This window comes from Chenopodium album, chromosome 6 (assembly GCF_948465745.1).
Source record: "Chenopodium album chromosome 6, dcCheAlbu1.1, whole genome shotgun sequence".
Taxonomy (NCBI): Eukaryota; Viridiplantae; Streptophyta; class Magnoliopsida; order Caryophyllales; family Amaranthaceae; genus Chenopodium; species Chenopodium album.
This window is the reverse complement of record NC_137839.1, coordinates 20887904-20898550: the sequence shown is the minus strand read 5'-3', so window position 1 is coordinate 20898550 and position 10647 is coordinate 20887904. Positions and strand designations below refer to the sequence as shown.

Below are 10647 nucleotides of genomic sequence, written 5' to 3'. Positions count from 1 at the left end.
TGTCCACGAAATCCCCAGTCGCCGCTTCCTCACAAAATGTGATCCCCCATAATTTTAAAATATTATATAAATTTTATTTTATTTTATTTTATTTATAATATTTATTTGTTATTTTCCGGAATTTAATTTCAATAGTTTCAAATTGTTAATCTGGGTGCACCTTTATTTTACAATTTATGTCCAATCAAACAAGCCTAACCCATTTGTTTACTTAATTGACCCATTATTTTTATGAGGCTCAATCTTCCTATTTACCCTACAATTGTCTTCTATAAATATCCCATGAATCCCCAAAAATTTCCCACACAACAAGGTTAGTCTTATTTTCTTTCTCCTTTGTTTTATTAATTTGTGTAATTATAATGATTGATTTATGGGTTTTGATTTTATTGTTTGAAATTAATTTAATTAGTATCAAATTGTATTTTGATGATTAAACTTTATAATTTCAGATTTTATAAATGTCATAATTTTCAGATTTTGTAAATTTTATAACCTAGGGTTTTAATTATTGAAAATCATGATTTTAGGGTTTTTATGAACAATTGATTTAGGGCTTTTATAGTAATGATGTTTTGAAATTTTGGTGATTATAACTAATGAGTAGTTTAACTTAATTCCAGATTATTTTGAACACGTAAATTCGTGTTTTAATTTGTAGATTTCCGTTCGTTAATATTAATCCCGTTTTAATCCCGATCAGGTTCTGAACTCATCCGATTTTGATAAAAAAAAAAAAGTACAGTTTTCCATGTAAAAACAACGTTTTAAGAAAGACTCATTATCTTTGGTAGTGAGCACCACCCTCTCGTGGCCAAATTCAACCTCTAAATATGATTTTCAGGTAGTTTTTTATACTAAAAATATTATCCTTGAGTTTGATTAATAAAATTAATTATGTTTAAAGTTAATTAAGCATAAATATATGTTTTTATTGAAGTTTGAAGTGCAGGAAATAGTTTTTAAGTACTACTTTTGATGTTTTATAAAGAGGGTTTAATCATCCATTAAAAAGGGAGATTATTTAGGGTTTTTAAATAATTTTCAGATTTTTATTAGACTTTAAACTTGCTGTAATTTCATGTATAAGAGTGTATTTTAAGGTTTTTATGAAGAAAATTTAAAGAACTATATATAAGCCTTTAATTTTAACTAAAGGGAAGGTTTTAAAGTGTTGTTTGATTTGGATTTTGAAAGTTTTAAAGTAAGTTAGTATTGCTGTAAATTTGATTGATTGGGTATTGATTGAGATGTTATTGTTTGATTTAGGAGAGGAGTTTATTGAAGGTGATTTCTAGTTTTAAAGTGGTAAACCAAATTGTTTACACAAGGTACGTACAAGTTACGAAACCTTGCTTTTAGGTGCATGTTTAAGGACGGATCGAGAACTTAGTATCATGTATAGGGATGACTGAGTTAAATTGTTTGGTTATACATTGTGAATTTCGTATGACGTGAACTATTTTATATTGCAAGAATTATTTGTGCTCTAATTATGCAAGGTGCGCTTAGAGGAAAAGGTATGTGATTTGTGGAATGATTTATTTATTACTCATTCATGATTATTGAAATAGGATGAGTAACGGAAGAATTCAAGTCTTATAAGACGAGGTTAAGGTTTTGGGGTGCCTTATGCACTCAAGGTGTTTATACACCGAGGTAGTTAAAGGAATAAATAATAAATGTTGCTTGTCACTAATAAATCAAGAATTGAAATTGGAAAGTTGTTTTACTTGATTGAATTGATATTGGATTGATTGTATTGTTATGCATATGAGTCATCACCAAGTCTAAACCTGTAAATCACGTAAAGTGCAAGATGGATGAGCAATAAAACTCTGGATCGGTGCACATCTGGAGTAATGACAATCAGGGGTTGGGGTACACGGGGTATTAGCCGTGTACTTTTATCGAGGCCGTCTGATCTACGAGTCTCCTATTTTAAATATTTTTTAAAAACTAGGAGTTAGGTGTGATCTCATACTAACTACGGTCACGGAGTTGCGCCTGTGGTCATTTGATGTTTATTGATGAATCCGAAAGGAGGCATGGGGTTTTTCTTTTATTGATGTTCCAAATGGAGCATGGGTTGGACAACCTTGTCTATTGCGTAATCCAATAAATAAAAATAATGATTTACCTATTATTAATTAATGGAGTCTTAGTAATATAAATAGTTGAGTCATGTGTCGAGTCTATAAACTAATGATGCGTGATGATTTACTATTAGTAGCATGATAGGGATTTCTTTTATGTTTTGCAGCTTGTATGTACTCAGCTTTGATGATTGCGTGCTTTATGTGTCTTTCTTTGGTCATGGCCTTCGCCTTTCAATGACCCCGTGACGATCCAATTTTTACACTTGTAATATGGGGAGCAGATTAACCACAGGTTCTTACACATGCAGCATTCGCATCAGGGTGTGGGATTTTGAGTGCAGAGTTGGTTATTATTCGCAGTTTATTTCTTTTCATAAGTTTGAATTTATTTAAACTTTGGTTTTATTTATTTGCTACTTTTGTTGGGTTTTGAATAAGGGCCTTAATGGTTCCAAGTTGTATGACTTAATTTGGTTTCATTCGTTGGTTTTGAAACTTATTTATATAACTGATTTAGTTTTTCCACTGCTAATTTCTGATATAGCCTTAACGTTTGAACACGTGGCGGTAGCACGCTAGTAATTCTCTTGGATTTTGTTTAGGGTACTCACTGGTTTAAACAGAGAATTATTGGGGTGTTACACAAAATCCCACCCACATCACCGCTTCTTAACGAAAAACCACCCACGTCGCTGTTTCCTCATGAAAACCCACCGATGTCGCCACTTCCTCTGCTCAATTCAAGGTTGCGTTCTTCTATTATTTTTTTAGTTTAATTAAATTTTCTGCTTTTAGGGTTTAAATTTGTTGGTTCAATTTTTCTGGGGAAGGGAAGGATTGCTAGAAACAGGGACGGGGAAGGTAGGGGTGCCGAAAACGGAAACGGAAACGGAGAAGGGGACGGGGTGCCGGAGGTTGCATAGCTACCGCCTATCGAAAGTGGCAGTGGTGGGTTGGGGTTTTTTTTTACTTTAATTTTGATTTTATATGTTTTGGACCCCGAAGTCGGAAAACTGGCCGGAATTAGAGAAGGGTGGTGAAATCTACGGGTTTTGACATTAATGGGTAGTAATTTTTAATTTCGAAAAAAAATGGGTGGTTAATTCAATACAAGGTACATTTAGGGGTGGTTATTAACAAAAAATCCTTGATATTATGATGATAACCATGAATTTAAGATTCTGTACATTCAAGATGCTAAAATGTTACTGATTTTTTCTCCAAGGCCAACAACTATTCTTACTTAAAAGTTCTTCCTATTCTATTAACTTCTTGCAAGAACTGATGTGTCTGCTTTATATAGTATTTTACCCCCGTCCCTTGGTCGTAATTAGTAGTGTTTTTGGCTCTTTAGAGCCACTTTTATTACTAATTGGTGTTTTCTAGTGTTTTCGTAGATTTGGTTGACTTTTGCAGGGATTTATGCTTTTGGAGTATTTTCCCGAGTTATTTTGGACCAATCACGAGCACTGGAGAAACACGACCAGATTTTATAGCCCAGGGCCGGTTAGAGCCATCGAACCGGTGATTAAGGTCTCGGTATAGGTGATACCGGGCATTTGGACCGAGTATTCAAGACCGGAAGAGGAAACCCAAATTGGCCCGAAGAATTGGAGCCCAATCGTAGTCCAAATAGTGGCCCAAGTGAGCCGCCCGGCCAAAGAGGCTGGCGCCCGGAGGCGCGCCCGGCCGGGCGGAAGAAGGTAAGGTTGGCGCCCGATGACGCGCCCGGCCGGGCGCGAGATTAGTATTGAGGAAGCAAAAAGGCGCGCCCGATCGGGCGGTGCCTCGCCCGATCAGGCGCGTGTATTTATTAGGAGACGATAAACGTCGTTTTAGTTTGTTTTAGTTTAGGATTTGTACGGAGTATAAATACTCCTCCGTAATACGATTTTAGCTCTCTCTTCTTTTCATTTTACTCTTTCTTTACTCTCTTAATTGTTTTCTTAGATTCTCTCCTTCTTAAACCTTTGTTCTTAATCCATTCTTAATTCCAGATTTGTTTGGTAACTATTTCTCTTCTCTTAATCTGAGTATTTATTCTATTCCTTTAATCATGTCTCCTTTAATTGCTTTGTTTATTTTATATTTAATTATGTCTGAGTAGTTTTATTTCTAGGGTTTGTGGGGATCCATAAATAATATGAAGGGGTAATTTATTGTTGTTAAGTGCCAATGCTAGATTAATTTCCTATTGATTGATTTAATGCTCTGTGACTAGATTAGGCCTGATCTTTTATGCATGTATGAGTTTGACAATATTGATTTGAGATTCGATAGATGAGAATTGATGTTTAGGTCTAGTTTCAATAAGCAGGTTAATTTATAAATGGTTAGGTCAAGATTCGAATTGAAAGATGAGATTTAATACCGGTAAATTAATTGTGTGATTGTAATACGTAGCGAAAGCCCTTTACGATCTGGTTAATTGATGCATTGATGATTGACTATTATTGATTTTTGATATTGCATGAGAATTTCTTATTGAATTTTTTTAACGCTTTATAATTATGGCTTGTAAAAGTATAGCAGCAATGTTGAATTGATGAATCGAGCAGATGTTAATTTGATATTAAAGGCTATTTTCAATAGGAACTTAGATCTAGTAAATTGCGAGAGCCTGTTAGATCTATGTTGATTAATAAATTGCGAGAGCCTGTTAATCATGTTATTTATGCAATGTCAATGATTGATTATTATGTTTTACCCTGGAGTATTATTTATTGGTGGACCTATCCTCTAGATCCTTTTATATATTGTTTTCTCCCTATTCTCATTCTTCGTAGTTTAGTTTTACATTCAAATTCACATATTGGTTACTTCATAATCTAGATTATATTAGTTAATTAGGAATAGAAAGACTTGTTTCCCTGTGGAGTTCGACCCTACTTCCCTATCTACTTTAGTTAGAGGACTTAGGTAATTATTTTTTATTAGGGGATACGACTTTACCTTATCAAGAACCTTCAAGCTCTAACTAACTCTCACTGAATTTCTTCACAAATTGAAAGAAATGCATCCATTTTTCAAAAATTCAACTAATGTACTCCCTCTGTGTTTTTTTAAGTGTTACAGTATAATCGGCACATAGTTTTAGGCAATTTAATTGACTTAAATAAAATAAAAGCTAAGTGAGGTGGTTGGAGGATTATAAAAAATTGTAAAAGAAATAAAGTGGGGTTAATAGTTTATTCAAAAGTAATGAATGTGAGGGGAAAGATATAATTAAAAAAAGTAGTAGTGGGCTTGGGTGAGAATCATGAGAGAAGAGAGATATAATATTTTAATGTAACTTTTTCCCAAAAAAGAAAGTGTAACACTTATTAAAACAAGGAGGGAGTATGATAACTTCAATAACTATGTGTTCAATTTTGATTTTATTTCCTCCATTATTAGAAGACCTATGTTTTCTACTTTAAAATAGCATTCTCTCTGCTTAACTAAGTAGCATTGAAGCTCGAAGTTCAAATTAAACGAATTTCTATATGACTATATAAATCAACATAGTTGGTTGAATATAAAAACGTAAATAGTGCAAATTTTTAAACGTTGCAACTAAAATAAAATGGAGGAGGTACTTCATACATGGTGGTTGCAATGCACGGTTTTACCAAATTTTATAAAAATTTACGACAATTTAAAAGTTTTAAATTAAGCATTATTTAAACACATGTCAACACGTAAAAACTAATGCGCATCATTTAAACTTAATGTCATAATTTAAATTGTTGTTAAATATATACTCCATAATAACTAGAAAATATATACAAGTTGATATCCAATATCAACATAATTTGTTAATATCAAGGGTTAATTTGGTAAATTCTTAAGCAAATATTCCCTTTCTCTCTCCCTCTATCACCACTGGCACCACCTTCTGACTACAGTACAACCATTTGCATCATCATCCGACCATTGCATGACCTCTAGCACGACCATCCTACCACTGTACAACCACTACCACCACCAATCGACCACTTCCACCACCAATTGACCACTGCACAACCATTGGTACCACTAAACGACCGTCACACCTCCGCGAGCACCGCTCTTTCCCTAATGGATTAGTATGAGACCACTTTTCATATTACTGGGGTGTTTTTTGTTTGGCCTGCCGGCCGGTTTAGACTCGCGATGGTGGTCAAATGATCGTTAAGGCCATAGGAGAGGAGGAGAGAGAAGGAATAGTAGCCATGGGAGGGGTAGAGATACATAACTGAGTGGCCATTGGAGGGGATGGTCGGCAAGGCCGGAGGGGGGGGGGGAGTGCTTTTATTTTTTAAAATGCCACTATATTAACAAGAAGGCTTAATATACTCCCTCCGTTTCAAGTTACTCGCAACAAAGGGGGTGATTGCAGACTCCTAGGCAAAAGATTGAAAAAATAATTAATGAAAAATAAGGGCATACACTTAAGTGTTAATCCAACCCAAAAAAAAATAAATAATAAATAAATAAATAAATAAAAACCACCCAACACCACCATCTAACACCACAAAACCAACCAACACTAGATGTACCACCAAACCACCACCCACCACCACCACCTAGCACCACGAAACCACCCAACATCACCACCTAGCAGCGCAAACCCACTAACCACCCAGCAACACCGAACCCACAACCCCACCACCCACGAAACCGAAACCCAGAAACCCACCGCTCACAACCCACGAACCCAGAAACCCACCCACAACCCACGAACCTAGAAACCCCACCACCCACAACCCACGAACCCAAAAACCCACCCACAACCCACGAACTCAGATACCCCACCTTCCACAACCCACGAACCCATAAACCCACCAACAACCCAAGAACCTAGAAACCCCACCACCCACAATCCACAAACCCAAAAACCCAGCAGCACCACGAAACCCACAACCCCACCACCCACAACCACGAACCCAGAAACCCACCCACAACCCACAACCCACGAACCTAGAAACCCCACCACCCACAATCCACAATCCACGAACCCAGAAACCCAGCAGCACCACGAAACCCACAACCCCACCACCTACAACCACAAACCCAGAAACCCAGCAGCACCACGAAACCCACAACCCCACCACCCACAACCACAAACCCACAAACCTAAAATCCGAAACCCACAACTATCTATCATCAATTACAACTTTAATTGGTCAAATTCAACCATTAAAACTCTAGATTTAGAGTTTTAATGGTTAAATTTGACCATAAAACCTTCAAATATATGCTTCACCGGCAATTACAAAACAACAAGAAGAGAAAGAGAAAGAAAACAGAGGTTGGTTGTGGTGGTGGTGGTGGTAGTGGTGGTGAGAATGAACAAAGAGAGAAGTTTTTGGGTTGATGAACATAAAATGGAGATTGGTGGTGGTGGTGGTGGTGAGAATGAATATAGATTGAAGGAGAATGATTTTGGTGGAAATAATTAAGTTAATCAATGTTAGGTTTAAAGTTAATAACTTAAAATAAGTAGTTTAATTAGGGTGTTTTTTTTTTTTTTTTTTAAAAAAGTAAGGGTAATTTTAAAATCAAACATAAAAACTTACTATAAAAGGAAAAAAAAGTTTGTTGCGAGTAATGTGAAACAGCCATTTTTTATAATTGTTGCGAGTAACTTGAAACGGAGGGAGTAGAATATTAATTACGACTAGCTCCATATTAACTAGTTTATGTCCCGTGCAGTTAACTACTCCATACAAAAATTGCTATCTTAAGTGAACAATAGTTCCATATTAACTACCAAAATTGCTATCTTAAGTGAACAATAGTTCTATACCATAGTTAAGTTTTATTAAAACAACCAGGTTAGAACCCGTGCGGTGCACGGTTTATATAAAACCTATTTTTAATTTCTACATGTTAAAAATAAATCGCCATTATACATGAATATAAATAAGAATTACGTATATTTTGTAATTTTAAAATTTTTTATTTTCATAAAAATTATGATAGAATATCTGTTCAACGTTGTCTAATTCATAGTTCAATGAAGGAGGTCATTTATTAATGTATAATTTAAAAGTGTTTCATTTTCCTTATGATAAATTGATAGGTTTTGGTTGTAATGTACAAGCTTTCAATATTTAAATTTAAAAAATGTTAAATATGATAGCTCTACAAAACAAAAAAAATGACATCATCATTGCATTTAAAAGGAAATTTTTTTATTGAAAAAGCGACACGTGGACAATGGTGACTTGGTGACGTCAGTAACTTCTATTTTAGTACTAGTTAATAGAAGTGTAAATAAGTTTTAAAACAATGATTCATTATTTGTAAATCATCCAGATCGTTAGGAGTTGAACCACCATTATCAACTTTTTTTGTTTTTTTGAAAAACACCATTATTAACTTGAATTGTTAATACGTAGTATACAACTTTCAACATAAATGTAATTATAGATAATTAAAATTAGTACTAATGATTGAGGTATTGTACTGCAGACACGTGAAAGCACCTTTCACTTTTCCAAAAGCAAAACCAATCATTCAATGAAGTAGTTTCGTACTTAGTTCTCAAACTAACTTTAAATAACTTTCATCAAAGTAAAAATTATACTCACCCAATCAAGAAAAAAAAAAAAAATTAAACATGAAACTTGTTTTTGTGTTCTTCATCATTTCCTTTCTAGCCTTCTCAAATTTGATATCAGTAGCCAAATCCAGCTCCCCAGCTAATCATGATGCATCTTTTAAAGGTACTTGTAATAAATCTTCTTTCTTTTATTATTTTCATTCATATATTTTTTTTTCCGTATATCTTTGCTTTGCTTTCAAGCGTAGGATCTAATTTGCAAATTAATGTGGCATTGCTTATGATTAATAATTATGCTAATTAAGTTTAATAATACTATTAAATTTTTTATTAGATCACTAACGAAGACAGTAAAATCATATTTAGTGATTCTTGATCATTGTTTTGGGTATAAATATATGGTATATAATTCATCTTCTCAATCGAGATAATATTTTGAAGTAAATTATGTGATAATTATTTCATATCATACATGGTAGAAAATAAAAATGAACATGTAAATAAAGTTACCTACCTAGCTAATTATATAATTAGTATAAAAAATTGGTGAATGAAAAGTTGACTGTCTTTGATGATTAATTTATAATTTGTTGATTAATTTATAGTTTGATGTTTAATTTCATACCACTACTAAAAAGATTACTTTTATGAATTTATATTGGTAATATAAGGTTGTAATAAACTTGCAATTTGCATGTTACAGATGAGACAATAGTAAATAAGACGTCATGCAATAATGGACAACAACTTTCTTCAAATGAAAATGGTAACAAAGTTACAAATAATAACATTGATTGGGGAAATCATGCCATCCATGCCTACCGGAGACAGGGTGGTCGTGGCGGCAGAGGCGCCGGCGGTGGTGGTAATCTAAACAATCGTGCTCCAACGACTCGTAAAAGCAATGCAGCACCATGGCTTGTCAACAATTGTTTCTTCTTTGCTTATGTTACCTTTGCCTACCTTGTTTTTCAGATTTGATTATCTTTTGATGTGTAATTGCTGTAATATTTAGACAAATTTGTTAATCCTTAATTAAGATGGACTCTCTTCTGTTTTATTTCATATAATTGTTTGATCAATTTTGAATTTTTATTTTGTAATGGGTGTTAACTACATACATTCAATGTTGTACTTTTATTTTAAAATTTGCAATATTGATCTTTAGCATATAAAATAATACTTTTCATGTTGTAGGAGGCTTATTCCTAGTGGTCGAATATCCTTGCCTTGTGCAATTTTTGCCTCAAGGATGTTGGATTCTCTATTATTATTATTACTCTCTCCGTTTCAATATGACAATCTCATATGGAATCAATTACATAAAATGAGAAAAGGAGAAAATTTGGAATAATATTTGGAGTATTTTTTTTAATAGCAAGTTAATGTTAGAATTTTATTTTATTGTATTTATTTATTATTATTATTATTATTATTTTTGATAGAATTTATTTATTTATTTATTTATTTATTTATTTATTATTATTATTATTATTATTATTATTATTATTATTATTATTATTATTATTATTATTATTATTATTATTATTATACTTTGTTTTGGTGTGTTTAGAGCCACAAGGATGGAGATGATAATTGATCCCATAATGCTTTGGAAGTGGGAGGAAAAACTCTAGCCACTAAAGCTATATTTAATTCAAACTTTATGTTATGTTATGTTATGCTATAGAATTAAGGCGTATAAATTTGATTTGGATAATGTAATTTTAATTTGTGCAAAACATAGGCGAGTTGGGTAAAATTGCCTCCTACTTATTGGGGAAGAGTCCATTTTATACCAATGTGCTCTACTTTTTAATCCAGTTGTATTTTCCTTGTGGGTCTTATGTCAATGGGCTTATGTGAAGACTTGTACATTTACGGAGTCATAACACTCATAAGGGGCTAACTTTATATTTTGACACAACATTCCGGCAATCCTAATTTATATATCCTACGCTTGAATTGTTGTTTTATATCTTAAAACTAGAGCCCTTAAAAACTGATCCAACCTGAGAA

At 33.4% G+C, this 10647-nt stretch overlaps 1 long non-coding RNA gene across 1 annotated transcript; it reads left to right on the top strand.

Moving 5' to 3' along the window:
* The first annotated feature begins 8450 nt into the window (after window positions 1-8450).
* LOC145634725 (uncharacterized) lies at window positions 8451-9810 on the top strand. Its single transcript, XR_014113514.1, has 2 exons — window positions 8451-8791; window positions 9332-9810. It is a non-coding gene; the product is annotated as an uncharacterized LOC145634725 (long non-coding RNA).
* Window positions 9811-10647: the final 837 nt, after the last annotated feature.